At 39.1% G+C, this 17,173-nt stretch overlaps 1 protein-coding gene across 3 annotated transcripts in view; it reads right to left on the bottom strand.

Annotated features, from left to right (window-relative positions):
• The window catches only part of Opcml (opioid binding protein/cell adhesion molecule like), a 536,087-nt gene that overhangs the window by 476,672 nt on the left and 42,242 nt on the right, over positions 1-17,173 (bottom strand). The gene's annotated exons all lie outside the window — the stretch shown is intronic.

The raw sequence follows: 17,173 nt of genomic DNA on the forward strand, positions 1-17,173 counted from the left end.
GAAACTCAATGAGACCCTGTCTCTAACTAAAGTAGAAAATAGAGCTGGGGATGTGGCTCTGTGGTTTAGTGCCCCTGGGTTCAATCTCGAGTTCCAAAAGTTAAAAAGAAAAGGAAAATGCTGGGGGTATAGTGGCAAGGTCAGCTCAAAGAGGAGCAAATAAGATGAAATGTGTAGATACAACATCTTGGGAAATGTAATCTCCCAAAAGTGCCTTCAAAACATGTGTCTCTGCTTCTGTCCTTAGCAAAACCCTTCCAGCCATCACAAGTGCAACTACAGACAAGATGGTTTTCTTACTCCTCATGTTTGCATCCCAGAATGTTGTCATACCCTACTTGGAGAATAAGAAGTACAGCATATTAGAAAGGTCATTATTCCCCCCAGGTAAGTAGACATGGATACTTGTCAGTATGTATCTCAGAGACCACATTTATCAGTAAAAGAATGTTATTGATCTAAATTAGGTCCAAGGCCCTTCTCAATTATAAAATTCTATAATTAAAAGATCCTATCTATGTATTTCAGCTTCAAATTCCTTGATCTATGAAGAAAGGGTAGAGAGTAGAAAGGTTAAAAGCAGTTCCAGTTTTCTGATCATTTTGTATTTGCTCCAAAGACATGTCTCTTTGAATATAAAGAATGACAAATATATGGTTTGGGTTTTTAATATTCCCTGAAAAGTTCATGCATCAATGCAGGAATGTTCAGAGGTAAAATGATCAGATTATGATAGTTGCAACCTAATCAATGGATTAATTAATTTGGCACCTTAGTAATATGAATGGATTAATGGGCAGTAACTGTAGGTAGGTGGGGCACGGCTGGAGGAAGTACATCACTGAGGGCATGTCCTTGAGGATTATATTTTGTCCCTGGGTCCTCTACCTCACTCTCTGCTTTCTGGCTGCCAAGAATGGAGCAATGCTACTTCATCACACCCTTCTACTATGATGGGTTGTCTACCTTGAGCCCAGAACAATGCAATTCACTGATAATGGACTGAATTCTGAAACCATGAGTCTAAAATATTTTAAACTTTTTCTCCTTTTTGTTTTTTCTTGTATGGTATTTGAAAAGCTAACACAAAAATTGGTACCAAGAAATGGGGTTATTACCATTACTAGACATATGGTTTAAAAGCCTTTGAAACTGATTTGTAGGAGGAGTTTGGGAAGGTTTTTGATATGCTGGATACAGAAATCTTAGAATTTTGTAAGCAGAGCTTAATGGGTGATTCTGGTGGGAACTTGGAAGACCAGAATGCTGATAGGAACGATCACAGTAAATACTGTGCTTATGAGATTTCAGAGGGTAAATCGGATTCTATTGGGAATTGGACCAGAGGCCATTCATGTTACATTCTGGGGAATGGCTTGTCCATGCCTTGAGATTTTTCTATGAGGCTGAATTTAAAAGTAAATGACTAATATCTGGCAGAGGAAGTTTCAAAGAAGCATAGAATTCAGGCAGAAGCACAGAAATTACAGACAGCTTTTAGCCAGATTCACTGTGATTTGAAAAAACTCTTCTGTTTGACCAGAAAAGAAGCAGAGAAGATTGGGGGCAAGGAAAGCATGGTTGCTAAAGAAATTACTGACACTAAAGGGAAACTAAGTAATTTGCACAGACACTAGGATAGATGGCTTGAGGAAACCTTGGGAATCATTAAGAACACATATATGGCAGGACCAAGGGTGTAAAAGTGAAAAATCCTTTGAGAAGATACCACGTGGTGCCCTTCTTGCACAGAGGTGCTTAGGAAGTTCTAGCCTCAGGATTCATTTCAGCATGCTCAGCCCTCAGAGGGTTCCACAGCCGTGAATATGGGGATGTGACTACTACTTGCCCTGGAAGCAGACCTCAGCATTGTTCTTGTGGTGCTGCTTTTGCAGGTGTCATTGTTTGGATGTGAAGTGTCCCCCAGAAGCTCACATGTGAGACAGTGCAGGAAGGTTCAGAGGAGAAGATTGAGTTGTGAGAGCCTTAATCCAATCAGTAAATTAATCCCTTGATAGGAATTAACTGGGTGGTAACTGAAGTGGTAAGGTGTGGCTGGAGGCGGTGGGAATTGGAGATGCTGTTTGGGGATGTATATTTATATCTGGCAAGTGGAGATCTCTCTCTACTTACTGATCATCATGTGAACAGTGCCCCTCCACCATATCCTTTCTGTCATGATGTTCTGCCTCACCTTGAATCCTGAGGAACAGAGACAGCCTTCTATGGACTAAACCTCTGAAAGCATGAGCCCCCAAATAAACTTTATCTCCTCTGAAATTGTTCTGGTCAGATATTTTAGTCACAGCAATGAAAAGGCAGGAATACAGAATGCTGGAGTTAGGGTGGCATGGAGGCTTCCACCAAGATTTAAAGGAAGGCTTTGGAAGCCAGGCAAAGTGTAACTGGGTCAGAATCCTTATAGGCATTCCCTGAGAGGGTGATATATGAAGCTGTGAAGGTGAAGCCAAAACTCAATAAAAATCCCAAGGATTAATAGATGCCAAAACATGGAAAAATCTGCCAAGGAACATTGCTGGCTACAGACAGAGATAGCCTAAAACAGAGGCTGAACACTGGCAAGGACATAGTGGTGAGGCTGTATAAGTCCTTGGAAGATCACATCATGTGTCCATGTACCCCAAATACTGGATATGAAGCTAAAGAATTTGTTTGCCCAGCTGGGTTTTGATCTTGTTTTTGTCCCATCCTTCTTTTTTTTTTAATTTTTTATTTTAATTAAATTATTTGTTCATTACAGCAGAATGTTCTCTGATTCATTATACACAAATGGAACACATTTTTTTTTTTTTACTTCTTTGGTTGCACCCAAAGTAGGGTCACACCATTTGTGAAATCATACAGGTACCTAGTGTAATGTTGTCCCTTTCATTTCACCACCTTTCCTACCCCTAGGCCCCCTCCCTGCTTCCCATTTGCCCTATCTAAAGTTCCTCCACTCATCCCATGCACCCCCCAACATTAGGGATTAGCATCCACTTATTAGAGAAAACATTCAGCCTTTGGGTTTTTTTGGGGGGATTGGCTTACTTTGCTTAACATGATATTCTCTAACTCCACCCATTTACCTGCAGATGCCATAATTTTATTCTCGTTTATTGCTAATATTCTACTGTGTCTATATATCACAGTTTCTCCATCCCTTCTTTATATGCCCCTATCCCTCCCTCTTGAAATGACAGTGATACTCTGTGCCATTGTACACTGGATATATATTTGCTTTTGATCTTTACAGGGTCTCACACCCAAAATTTGCCTTGTGCCTCAGGAGACTTTATTCTTGAACCTTTGGGCAATATTGAAACTGTTAAGACTGTTGGGACCCCTGGAGATGGACTGAATATATTTTGCATTGTGAGACAGGCACAGTTTTTGGTGACCAAGGGTGGATTTCTAACGTCCTCTGAAAAATTCATGTGTTAATGCAATAATGTTCAAAAGTATAAGTATTAGATTATGAGAGTTATAACCTCATTAGTGGATTAATCCTTTGGATGATTAATAATTGGAATGGGTGGTAACTGTAGGCAGATGGGCTTGGCTAGAGGAAGTAGATCACTGAGGGTATGCCACTGAGGATTATATTGCCTGGGCTTCTCTCTCCCTCACCCCTCCCCACCCACTCTCTCTCCTGGATGCCATAACCTGAACAGCTTTCCCCAAGCACACTGTTCTGCCATGATGTTTGGCCTTACCTCAGCCCAAGAGCAATGGATTTGGCTGACCATGAACTTCACCTCTAAAATTGTAGTCCAAAGTGAACTTTTCCTGTTCTAAGTTGTTCTTGTCAGATATTCTGGTCACAGTGATGAAAAACTGACTAACACAACAATACATATGACACAATCTATGGATGATTCCAACCCTGCCCATTGTCAGCAGTGTAAGATGGAAAGACTAGTCACATTTCTAAACTTTTCAATGAGGATAATGAACTCATTCTGGGAGAATCCAAGAGAGAAAATGGAGGTTCTAAAAATTTCATCTTAAAGAGTAATCACTTTTCCTTTCCTTTTTAGAGCAAGGAATTGAGGAATGGAAGAAGTAGGTGGGGTTGGTGTGATAAGAAATGCTTCCTAAATAAAAAAGTGTGTTGCAAACATAAGGGATTGCTATTTTAAAGAGGCCCTGTTCACACATGAGCTTCTCTGCCATATTTTATACTACGTTTAGCTTTGTTACTTACTTTGCCTAACTTGTGTCATGTAAAGTGTATTTCCAATCCCAGAGATAATTGCTTGCATGGGTTTATATTTATCAACTCAAAACCAAGCCAGCAGGCAGCCTCATAGTAGTCTAGGTCTCCTTGCTTTCAAACTGGGATAGAATATCTCTTTCCTTTTATGGTAAGAATTGGGAGATATAGAGAAGAACCTTTAACCTTTGACTAGCACTGTTGAAGAGAAATTGCTGGCAAAGAGAAAAGGTGGATAAAGGAAGAAAGAAGGAACAAAGAAAATTAGGGTTTAGGAGCTAATGTGCCTAAGAGTACACAGGTGACTAGATGTCTGATTCTTGCTGTCAGGACTGTGTAGAGAGTCTCACCCACAGCATGCAGGCAGATGAGCCAGACCAGGGGACCTGAGGATAGAGGGGAAACATTCCAGGCTTCTCTTTATTTTCCAGGCTCAATGCATATTTATTATCTAGATCAGACTGACTGGAATGGATAATATTCTCCAGAGATCAGAGGCTGTGTGTCCTCCTTCATGTGTGACAAATAGAAGGAAGCACAGCCATGTCTTCCACATGCTATGTGATGGATGGACAGTGAGAAAAAAGGAGAACTCATCTGACTTACTATCTATTTATTTCACTTTATCCCCCACCCATCTGCTATCCTTGCAAAGCAGAAGAAGGGAGGGGAAATGTCGTTTCTCTGGAGATGCATCAAAAGGTTATTTTGCTTCAGGAGAAGTCTGTCTTAAATAAATGAAAGTTGTCCATATTGTTCATTTGTTTATTTGGTGTTTTTTTTTTTCCTGACTCCTTCTTGAGTCACCCCATAAATCATAAAAAAATCACCTTACCATGCCCCAAACTTGTAGGAATCTCTTGTTGCTGTGCAAAGGCACAAGAATGGGCCAAGGCAAATATCTCTAATGTCTTCTTTCAAAACCAAAATGCATTTTAATAATTTAAAGCTGCAGCTCTTTCAGTCACTTGATAAATTATTCACAAATTTTACAAGAAAAAAAAAAGAAAAAATATGTTCCCTTTACAAGTTCTGGAACATTAAATCATGTCAGAATAGATGAAAAGGACAAATCAACCCTAAACTCTTCTAGAAATCATACATTTTCCTTCTTTATCTGAGAGCAATGCCACAGTTTATAGGGTATTTGGCACATGAAGATGGCTTCACATGACTTTGCCCAGGCACAAAAGAAAGATGACATTATAAGAATGAGATGTGGCTTTCAGTAGATACATACAAAACATCGTGCTGTTTGCCTCAGGATGGCAAATTTGGGTACTATTTCAAAAAGATCCTCAAAGAGAAACAAATGAAGGAAATCTCAGGACAACTCATATAAACTCTGAGCAAAGGAGGAAATTGCAGTAATGTTAGCTCTCATTGTTCCTGTGATCTAAGTAAGACCCCCTTACATCCTCCTACTGAGCATGGGCAAGTACTAGAAGGATGAATACTGTACAATTGTTCATCGAGCATAAACGTCAGCTGCTTAACAAGAAGGTGCTTCTGACCTCATGGAATGGAAGCTCTTCACCTAGCAGAGACTTTTTAATCCTGAATGATACCCTTGACTCCCCACTCCTCAACATGTTCACCTTGCAGCTGAGGATCTTGGAATCTTGCAAGCATCTCCCATCTTGTTAGAAAAACTAGCCACTCAGAGTTTAAAGTGACAAGCATCTAAAGATCAGCAGACCTTGGGCTGGGGTTGTGGCTCAGTGGTAGAGTGCTCACTTAGTATGCTTGAGGCACTGAGTTTGATCCTCAGCACCACATAAATGTAAATTAAAAATAATGTGTCCACTTAAAACTAAAAAATAAATATTAAAAAAATAGAGCAGAACTATTAGATTTTCCTTCTAGATATTTCTTACCAGAGATATCTCCTTCCTATGGCCAGTGGCCACTTTATTATTGACATTAACACATTTTGTCATCAACATTTTTCTCCTCCAAATCCTTGGTTTCTTTCTATTCCACTAGAGCTGGGGTTTTGGGGGGCAGTCTTGAAGGAGAACTCATTAGGATGTCACTCTTCAATGAGACTGGGAGTGAGGTTTATCTGAATAAACATTGCCAGTACCAGTCTAACACATAGCTCATGTACAGGGGATATCAATGAGTGTTTGTTTCCTACGGAAATAAATGAATAGAAATTGTAAGTCAAGTCAAAGATTTTATTTGCTCTTTGCAAAATAGACATAAGATGCTGTTGTACCTACCATTTTAAGAGGCAGAAAGAGACTTAAATTTAGTAGCAAAATCTGAAATAAATTAATATTTTAGGCAAAGGATTCTGGGTGGTCATCAACAAAGAACTTTTTTATCTTTGAGGAGCTTTTAAAATTCTCTTTTACCTTCTACCTTTCTCTTCTTTTAATAACCTAGATTTTAAAAAAATGCCCCCAATGTTAATTTTCAAATAATTCAGTGATCAGAAGTATTTCTGGAGGCATCTGAGTGTTCGTTAAAATATCTTATCTTCCACTTTAAAGAAGATTTATACAGCTAGAACCATCTCTGCTGACAATGTCTTTCTTTACCCTCCAAATCTCATGCTCAGCTTCCAGGAGTCAAGTTACAAAAAAAAAAAAAAAACAATCTTTTATTGGTTCTTTAAGTTTAATTCAGCAAGAGTTATACAGACCTCCACATCAGTATTTGGAAATCAGAGGAATGAAGAAGCAGAGGAGAAAAATATAGAGTTTCTAGAGTGTACTATTTACTTATTTATACGTACAATGTTTTACTCTACAGAATTTAAAGGTGGTTGCAAAGATGCATACAAAAGAGCAAGATAAATTAAAAATAAGACAGAAAAGTGACCCTAGGATAGGAAATAAAAGATAGAGTTGGAATTCAGTGATCTCAACAGCATTAATATCCTTCACATCTCCACTTTTCCCTATGGTATGCTGGCATACTCTTACCATGTTTGTGTCCCACTTGGTGGGAGCATGCAATTTATAAGCAGCATTCAATGTTATCTGCTTTATGAGAAATCAGTATACATAATTCAGAATATTTAGAGAAATCAGGTAAGGTGGTTGGAATGATTATTGGCGAATTTTTGGGAAGTGTAGATTACAATGAAAGTTTGTTCAATTAATAAATGAGTAAACAACTGAATGAACAAATAAAGAAATATTGGGGGCAAAATTCTGCCTCATCTACTCTGGTTTAAACACTATCTTCATCATGTTTATTATCTCAGTGAGTTAACTGCGTACAAGAATTCTCTTAGCATCCAGCCTTTTCACTTCAATGCTCACCTGCAAGGACATCCTCTTTGTCCCTCCACCCCTATAGCATGATCCCTGCTGCAATAAACTGCAATGCCCTCTTCCTGCCCTCCATCCTCCATTGTACCCCTCAAGCTGCAATGAACTACAGTGACCCCTCCTGTCTGAGGTTCTTACTTCCACTTGTGCTCTGGTTCTGCCTTTCCTTCCTCTATAGAATGTGCTCAATTAATTCAACTTACCAGCTCCTCTTCCTCTTGCTCTTTTCCAGTGGCATTGGAAAATTCTATGTCAAAGCAAGCTAAAACATGAATGTTTAGGACCATCTCCTCCATCCTGTCTTTTGTCCCCAGCATCATCATCTAAAAAGGTCTATCAATCACTGCACTGAGTAGTACTGATTTAAAAAGACATTGGAGAGATGAAGAGGTCAAAACCAGCCGAATCATCAGTGCAAAAGACAGAATGTCCCACCTGGAAGAACAGAATCAATCCTAAAAGTATGTAGAGAAGGCTGGAAAGTCAAGAATTTATTCCAACCCAGATTAGAAAGAAAGTTCAAGGTGATAGAAAAGGAAAAGAGAGCTGTGTGGAGTGGGAAAGATGATGGGCATATCAAATATTAAAAGAAATACAAGGAAAAACAATCTTAAGATACTTTTATATGTATTAAAAACACAGAGATCCTTTCTGATTTTCAGAAGTAAATGTTCAACTGTCTTCCAATAGTATTCATTATTGATCTTTGCAAGACTGCTGTTTATTTGTTTGAATGGAGTGTACTAAAGAAGTAGGCGTAAGCTAGAAGCAAGAAAGCTTGGCTTTGTTTAGTTTCACTCAGATGCTGGCATTCCTGAAAACAAAACAAAAGCCTTTCCTAGAGCTGGTATATTGTATCTCTCTTTACCCCAACTTCTATAATGGTGGTACCCAGTCACTTATAATTCCTCACTTCCCACACCCACTTCACCTCTCTTGCATCAATCTTTCACCCTCACTTATTAGTTCTTCTTGAGTCACCAACCCTTCTGGCTAATTACAATGGATGCATTTGCATCCTTAATTCTTAGGGTACTGAATCATTTGGTTATCCCCTTGGATAAGATGTACAAAGCCCTTTGCCTAATCGTTATAGTGTGACTCACATCTCATCCTCAGGAAACACAGATCTCTGACTGTGGCTGAGGGGAGTACCTTTTCTCCCCAAGGCTGCCCTATTTTCTGCTGCCACTTGGCCATTGGCAAGCCCACTATGTTCTAGTTTTGCTCCCGGGGATGGGGTTATCAAGCTCTGTACATGGCCTCCATATACCTTCTTCATCTGGTATTGGGTAAGGAAGACACATCACATGGGAGTGCATCTCACAGACCATCAGGTGATCTCTGTGCAAGAAGCCATAATGCATCTCTGTAAAGTCCAACTCCCTTTGTGTCAATCTCTTTTGGAGGTGAGAAGTGAATATTTAGCAAGATTTTTAACCCAAATTTAGTCAACCACTTTTGCAAGTCATTGCCAGTGTTCTAGCACCGTGCTTTGAAACTCAGAAGTAGTTAATACCCACTGTTATGGGGTCTCAGTCAAAACTCAAAGAGAATCCTGTTGTAAACCATGGTTTCCAAAGATGGTGTGATGCGCCTCTCTGGTTTCATATACTCCAAGTGGGGCTAGTGGTTGTGACATTTTCACTTATCCAAATGCTGAACACTTGTTTCTTTGTTGGGCTACATTAACCAGTCAACTTCCAAATGATGAAGACCTCTTCATGTTACTCACACACAAACACACTTACACCATGCCACAGTTTACTCTCCCACTCCTACTCCAATATTTAAACTTCTGCTTCTTTCCTCCTCTAAAGAGCCCCATGTGTTGTAAGAATTGTCATTGCTTACTATCTCCACCCTTTTAGCTTCTAACTGGTTGTTAGCCTACTTGAGTTTCAGTTCTGTCTTATTCTTAACTGAAATATGCCTCACTGATGCCATCAGTTATCTTGCTATTAGACCCAACCGGCCTTTGATTAGTCATTGTGCTTGAGTGACCAGCAAGCATTTGAGTGTTTGAACAGTTCTCTCCTCCTAAAAATTGTTCTTGGGCTTATCATATTTAAAAGAGTCTTGCTTCCTATTAATTTTCTCACTGATCCTTACTTCTTTTTATTCAAGTTCTAGCTACTAACTACCAAAGATTTCCAAAGGTCTCCCCAGCTCTCTCTCTCTTCTGTATTAATTTTTTATTTCTCTTCCACAGATCCAATCCCTGCCCAGGACACTGGTGTCTCACATTACATAAGAGTCCACAAGTTTCCTCTGAGCTCATAATTTGTCTGTTTTGCATTTCTTTTAACAATTTTTAACTCCGAGAATTCAAAGAAGCCATATCCAAAGCAAATTCATGATGTGCTCAGGATGTACTCCCTCAGTTGGGTCTTAGTTCTGTACTTTCTATTTCAAAGAATGTCTCACTAACCATTCAGTTAGGCCTGTGAAAAACTGGGTGTTCTCCCTAACATCTCTCTTTTCTTCTTTAATATCCAATGTGTCACCTAGTTTTTAAATTTTATTTTCAAAAATAAAATGGGGCTTTCAAATAGGTGTGTTTTTCTCTGCCGCCCCCCCCCCCCACCATTATTCCAGTCTAAGCCACCTTATCTCATTTGAACAATTATTGCATTGCATCCCCAAGGGTCCCCAGGTGTACACAACCTCCTTCATATTAGTTTGTCTACTCTACAGCCAAAATGTTCTTTATGCAGAAAAACATTCATTTCATTATTCTCCCTAAACACCACTCCCACTTGTTTCTTTTGGTTTAATAAAATGAAGCTCCCAAATGTGCCATAATAGACCAAATATTGTCTATGTGATCTCTAACATCTAGATACACTGGCTTGCTTTTCTCCTTCTGACCTCAGGGCCTTTGCACAGTCTGTTACTTCCAATGTGAAGCCATCCCTATCCAAATTAAGTCATTCAGCTCTGCATTTGGAGAGCTTCTAACAAGTCCAAGTTGTTCCTTGAAATCCTTCTTCCCTATTATATGTAACTGCAGGTAGTTCTCCATTCAACCCCATAGTGTCCTTGTAGTCTCATTAGTACATGCAATTATTTAAAGTCTATCTCTAGTTTTTGGTCCATATTTTAGTCACAGTAGGTAACAAAGTGCTTGACATTCAGAGGAAGCTAAACATTGGTCAGATAATTAAAGCTCACCAGGACAAACTACAAATGAACAACTCAGAGTCTTCTTGAACTAAATAAATGATTGGGAAACATTTAGATATTCTGAGCCTCAGTTTCTTAAAGTATACAAGGAGAAAGTGATTAACACAGATCTGTTTTAAAGATTACATTAAATAATATAATCAACAAGCTAGTCATGTAACAGATTTTCAATAAAGGTTAGATTTCTTTATCCCTGCAGAATATTCACACAGTATAGCATGGATCTAGGTGATAAAGTAGAATTAATATTTGGGAGAATAAGGGCAACACATTTAGGATGCAGACTTCCCACTACTATGAAAGTCACTCTGGATGCTCCATTTTCCCTAGGAAAGTCCTTGTCAATGGTGAGCACTGTGCATCCTCAGTTTTTTACCTTGTGTGTTTCTCTGTGACAACAGAAGAGTCATCAGAAGCAATGAAAGATAAAAGATACAGAGACATAAAAGAATAAGAAATGACAGTTTCCAAGAATGGCAAGTAGATTATTCAAATGCATCTTGATTTACAAATGACAGATGTGTTCCTGAAAAATATGTGTAAACTGAATCATACTTTGAATTCACAAGAGAATCTTGGTATTTAAAGGAAGCCTCTATTGAATCCTTTTAGAAAAAGAACCACCAACAGGATAACTAACCTCTCCTGCTGAGTTTGTATCTTGAGCATTATGTAATCCCCTTTCTCTCCAGTCTGGGGTAAATTTATGTATGGCTTATGCAAATGAAATGCTTTTAAATGTTAATTTCTGATGGAGAACCATCAACAGGGATACCAGCTCAGAGGAAGCATTCAGTAAACCAAAGCTCAGGATCCCAGTATCTATGGATTACAGCTACTTGGAGCTTTCCTGACCTTCCCTTAGAGTTCTGAGAGTCAACATTCTTCACTGCAAATGGAGACTGAATGAGCTAAGGGCACTTGCTCAAAAGTCACAAAAGAAGTTGTTATCCTAGCAGGGATCAGGCTCAAGAAGTCAGGCTTGAGAATGAGTTAGTTAATAGCTCTATTAGTTTGGAGGAAGTAAAAATGAAGAGCTTCTTCCTGAGGGCTTTTGTGAGTAAGACACTCAGTGTGAAGTGTCTGGCACTTGGTGGGTGTGCACTGGTGTTATTTCTGTGACTCAGCTACTTAGCTGCTCAAATTTACTGGGAACCAAGGGAAAGAAACCAGAGAACCAGCAAAGGCTGCGACCTGGGACAGTTGGGAGGAAGGAAAAATTTAGAAAGAGATAACAGATGTTTTATCCAGGTACAAAAATAAGACTAGTGTGCTCAAAGACTGTCCATAGGTGGCCAGAGAACAGGAGATCTTTAGATAATATTTATGCCATAAAAATGATACCAGGCTGAGATCTGTAACTACACCAAGTAGTTATTATGTCCCTTTTATTCATTGAATTTATTGAATTCCTCCAGAAGCCTGACATTACTGTCATATGACACATGGCTTCTAATAGGTAAGAGCCAATGGTAGAAAGAACAACAGGATAGGAAGCATACTTGGTCATGGGTGTGACCTGCCACCTCCAGCAGAGTGCCCCTGTACATGCCCGTACTCTCTCCTCTCTGAGCCAGAGTTCTAACTTATCACATGAGCTCTGATACATCATCTAGCTGTAAGAATTTGAGGAATTTCTGGTAAGAGGCACCAAGACTCAGTACAAATGGATATTCTTTCAAAATGAGTTATGATTACTCAATTTAGGGAAAAAAAATAAGAGAAGAGGGAAGATATCAACTGGGACTTTGAGGTCAGTGCATCACTGCTCTCCCAGCCAAGACAAATGATGCAACATTACAGCAGTGAGACAGGGAACGTCCTTGGAAATGTTCCTTTCCAACCTCCCCACTCACTGCTATTCAATATTCAATCTCTTCCCTCTAACAGAGCAGGGAAAAATGTGTGTGTGTGTGTGTGTGTGTGTGTGTGTGTGTGTGTTTTCACTGGTAATAGTTGATAAAAGTGGTGTTAAACTGCAGTTCAAACATTTGTCTTTGATAGATGGTCTCTCTATTTGAAATTGGAACGTGGCTATATGGCTTCCAAAAAACGTATTATCTTCTAACACTTTAATGTCAATATATAATCCTGGGTGACTGCCTCAGGGGCTGGCGTTTCCTGGTGGATCCTGGAAGTTTTGCATTGGGGCTGTCAAACAGATTAAGCCTACAGCACCAGGGAGGGGGGGAGGAGAGAGAGAAGACAGACCCTCACTCAGCGAGAAAGGAACTTGGACACACTTTTTGAGTTCAACAGTTATCTATTTGCCCATTTAGGACAGAGTGTTCATTCATTTGGCCATTAATACAACACAAACACCAACCAGAGGAGGATGCATTTCTATCTAATGCAGTGGCAGATGCCATGAATTGCCTGGCTCTCATCCACACCCAGCTTCCCTACTGCAACAAATTGTAAAATAATAATAAAAAATCTAAATAACAACAGCAGCAGCTAAATTATTCCTTCATTCCAATTGATTCTTTAGATGGAATGTCATCTTGACAGATCTATTTTGATCAAGTTGTCTAATTGAATAGAGTTCTCATTGCTCTTGAATTTGTGACCTCAGACTGCTGTGAAATAAATGCAATTTGGGGAATTATTTCCAAACAACAACTGCTACTCCTCTGGGAACTTACTGGTTTTTGAAATTGTTGGTGAACCACCTACTGACTAAGCCATTAAGACTAGGTGCTTTGTTTGGATTCCAGACTAATGGTTCTATAAATTCCAAAGCAGGGAACACTGCAAAAGGCTGCAGAAGACTGCAGAAGGCCTGCACTTATGGGTGGGAGACACTCACAAGATTTCTGGTCAGGATCCTGGGATCCTGACCTTATTAGCATTCTGATCCCCTGGGAAATCTGAGCGGTGGTAGTTAGAGCTATCTGTGAAAAACTTGTCTGATGGAACCCCCTTCAAAAATAGCAAATTTGTTTGGCTATGTTTTTTTTTTTTTTTTTTTTTTCTAGACCTAAATCTTAGACTGAACTTATTCAAATGCTCAACAAGACAAAATATTTTAGACACCCAAGAAAGCTCAACACATACTCAGAAATGCAGCATCCCTGCCTACTGAAGCTGAGACGCCTTTATCTTCGGAAATTCTGCTACTTCTTTGGAAGACATTTACTGGGTTGTGATGCTCTGGCACTGTGTGAGCTCACTCCCTTAGTTTAAACACCACTGGAGGTGCTAATACCGTACCAGTTTTAGAATTATTGAGGCTCAGAGACACGGTGTGACTTGTTCAGTGTCTTTTAAGGATCAAGAGGCAGAAACTAGAATTAGAAAGATATTCAGACTCCAGAGCCCAAAGAATAACCCTATGCTATGTAATTAAATCTCAGAGATATGATGACCAATCGGACATACCTACCTTCATGATAAAAAACTAAGAGATTGATATCACTTACACTTCAGTAAAGATAGGATAATATAGTTAGTTATGTAAAAATAAAACAAGCAAACAAAAAAACATGGGCTCTTGAGTCAAACTTCCTTTTCATAAATTCTAGGTCCAACACTTTCTTACAATATAAACTTGGATAAGTTATCAAATGTTTCCAAGTCTCATTTTTTTAATAGCAGGATTGTCTGAGAATCAAAAGGACTAATAAACATAAAGGCAGAGGTCACTACGTGGTACATAGACAATGCTCAATAAATGAGAATCACAACTTAATTAATGGTATATGTCTTAGCATTCAGAGCCTTCAACAATTTCTCAAATGCACACATTTTCAAAATTACAAGTAAGGTTTTAGAATGTGAGCATGCAGCCTTTATTTAGGTAGGAGGTTTTGAAATGAGGCATGAAACGTGATTTTTTTCTATACCACAGTTCTCTTCTTTCTGCTCTTTCTACACTCTCTTTTCTTCTGCCCCAACCAGAATGGGGGCACCTTTCATCAATACATTAATCCGTGGTTCAAATATGACTCATGGTAAGAATGCAAAGGAATATTCTGCCTGTGTAGCAAGCAAGAGCCCGTGGGGCAGATTCTCATTAGAATGCTTTACAATAATATCAATCAGTATTAAAAATGTATGTTCTACTCAATTTTTAAAACATCTTAAATAAATCTTTAAATAAAGCTATTTTGTTTTATCTTCAGGGCTCTCTGAACAATCAGCCCTAAGGGGCCCTTTTTACCCCAAGTACAGGCCCTGAAGTGCTTTCTACAAAAGCCAGACTCGGTATATGGCTTCCTGGGGGGTCTTCGTGCTGGTGAAGTCAAGTCTTTGGGGTAATGTTGATTCTTTGTTTGGTGGGCAGCACATTACCAGGGGAAAGGAATATGTTTCCATTAGACTCATTTGCCATTCAGAATTGCTCACAAAAAGCAGCAAGTTATTGCACCCCCTTGAGGAGCAAATACTATTCTTTTAATGCCATTGGAAAGGTCAGTGAGTCTACAGGACAGAAAAGGAAGGCAATGCCCTTGTTACAGAGCTGGGAAAACTCCAGAGGAAGCAAAAATGGAAGTAGATATTTCCAGAAAGGAGCATGCTGCCTCTTTTAGAAATATGCCTTTTGGTTGGCAAAGATTGCTTTCTGCTGTATCCCAAGTAATAACACACTGATGGGAGCTCAAATGCCTGCAGGGGCCAGAGTAAGGCTGGTTTGGCGCAATGCAATAGAGAGTAGAGGGGATTGAAACAAAATGTAGAGTGTAGGATAGCAAAAGACATTTACATTTATTTAGGCAAAAACAACATCAACAATTCTTTTTATTAATATTTATTTTTTTAGTTGTAGTTGGACACAATACTTTTCTTTTATTTAATGTATGTGGTACTGAGGATCGAACCCAGGGCCTTGCACATGTTAGGCGAGCTCTCTACCGCTGAGCCACAACCCCAGCCCATCAACAATTCTTTATATGTCCAAATATGTCTGCTTCCTGGAACTGAAAATAATTTCCTATCTTCCTAGAATAATGCCACAATCTCTGCAAACCAGTTTTCCTGCTTCTAACTCTCATCTTTCCAGTATATCTTATGAATTGCTATCCATTTTTATTTCAAATACTGCTCTCTGTTCCTCTTACTGGCTCCCAACAGAGGTGTACAGTTCCTTTTGCAGTATGACCCCTGCATATATTTTTTAGTCCAATCTTCTACCACTTTAACCAGTAAAAGCTATTTCCCATTCTTTGGGTTTCTGTATGTTTTTGTGTCTATATGCTTTTCCTTTTGTGTCTGTAGGCTTTTCCTAGAATGTACTTCCTTCCCCTTTGTTCTTTGTATGCTTCAAGAAATTCAACTTCTTGTAAATGTGACTTCATCAATACAACTTTCAAAAATGACCTCTTCCCTTGACCAATCTCTGGGTTGGGCAAAAGAAACCACCTTCTCATCCATGCTCCAATTACTCTTTGGACATTGCTCTTTACAGTTCCTGCATGCTATAGCTTAGGATGTAGTATATGAGGTTATTACTCCCATCAAACTGTGACATCCGGGAATGTGGAGGCCTTGTAGAATCCTCCTAGTTGTTCTACTCCTAGCACATCGGCAGACCCATGGTAGACAGCTGGGATATGTTGAATAAGCCAATGGGGGTAGAAAAATGAATTAAATAAGTTCCAAAAATATTGTGTTCCAAGAGGTTACTTTGTAGCTTTGTCTGTGGAAATCATTTGTAGTCAGGGATTCAGTTCAGAAACAACTATTTTCAAAATGAAGCCAATGGTTACTGTCACCAGTAGTGGTATGTATCTCTAGGAGACAAAACAAGAAAACCATGGAAGTACAAGCACGAGGAGTTTTAGAAAGAGAATGGTTTCTTGTCAATCAGGTATAGCCTGCTAAGTAACCAGAAGACTGACAAATATGTTACAAAAAAACAAAATCAATGACATCAAGCTCTTTGCCACAAGAAATATAAGTAGTACCCCCCTCTGTCTCTCTTTCCCTCTCTCTCTCTCTCTCTCTCTCTCTCTCTCTCTCTCACACACACACACACACACACACACACAAACACACTCACATAAAAATGGAAGCCAGGAGTCCCACATTGGGATTGTCCCTTCCACCAGGTAGCTGTTTAACTTGTGGCAAGCTATACAATCTCTCTGAATACCTGTATAAACATAAATTTAAAAATAAATCTAGTATATGGATCTAAGTTTCTTTCTTGCTCCACAAGTTTATGCTTCTAAGTCCTCTCCCTGGGTTTTCCTGGTGGCCTTGTAGGTTCTTCACTGTGAGCTTCCTTGTGCTATTCAGGCTAAGTGGCCTAAGTTCAGGATACTAAGACTGCAACCCTTGGTTGACAACAGTGCTACCAATCCTTACCAGACTGTGAATTTCGTTTATTGTAAACATGGGTACAAGGTGCTGCTTTGTGTTAAAGAACAACTTTTTAAAAAATTAAACTAATTGATTTGTAGACACAATAAAATTGTATTGGTCTTTGCTCATTCATATTAATAAGTAAACACAAAAGAGTCTCAGACCAGATTCTCCTGGATTT

This window comes from Marmota flaviventris, chromosome 9 (assembly GCF_047511675.1).
Source record: "Marmota flaviventris isolate mMarFla1 chromosome 9, mMarFla1.hap1, whole genome shotgun sequence".
NCBI lineage: Eukaryota > Metazoa > Chordata > Mammalia > Rodentia > Sciuridae > Marmota > Marmota flaviventris.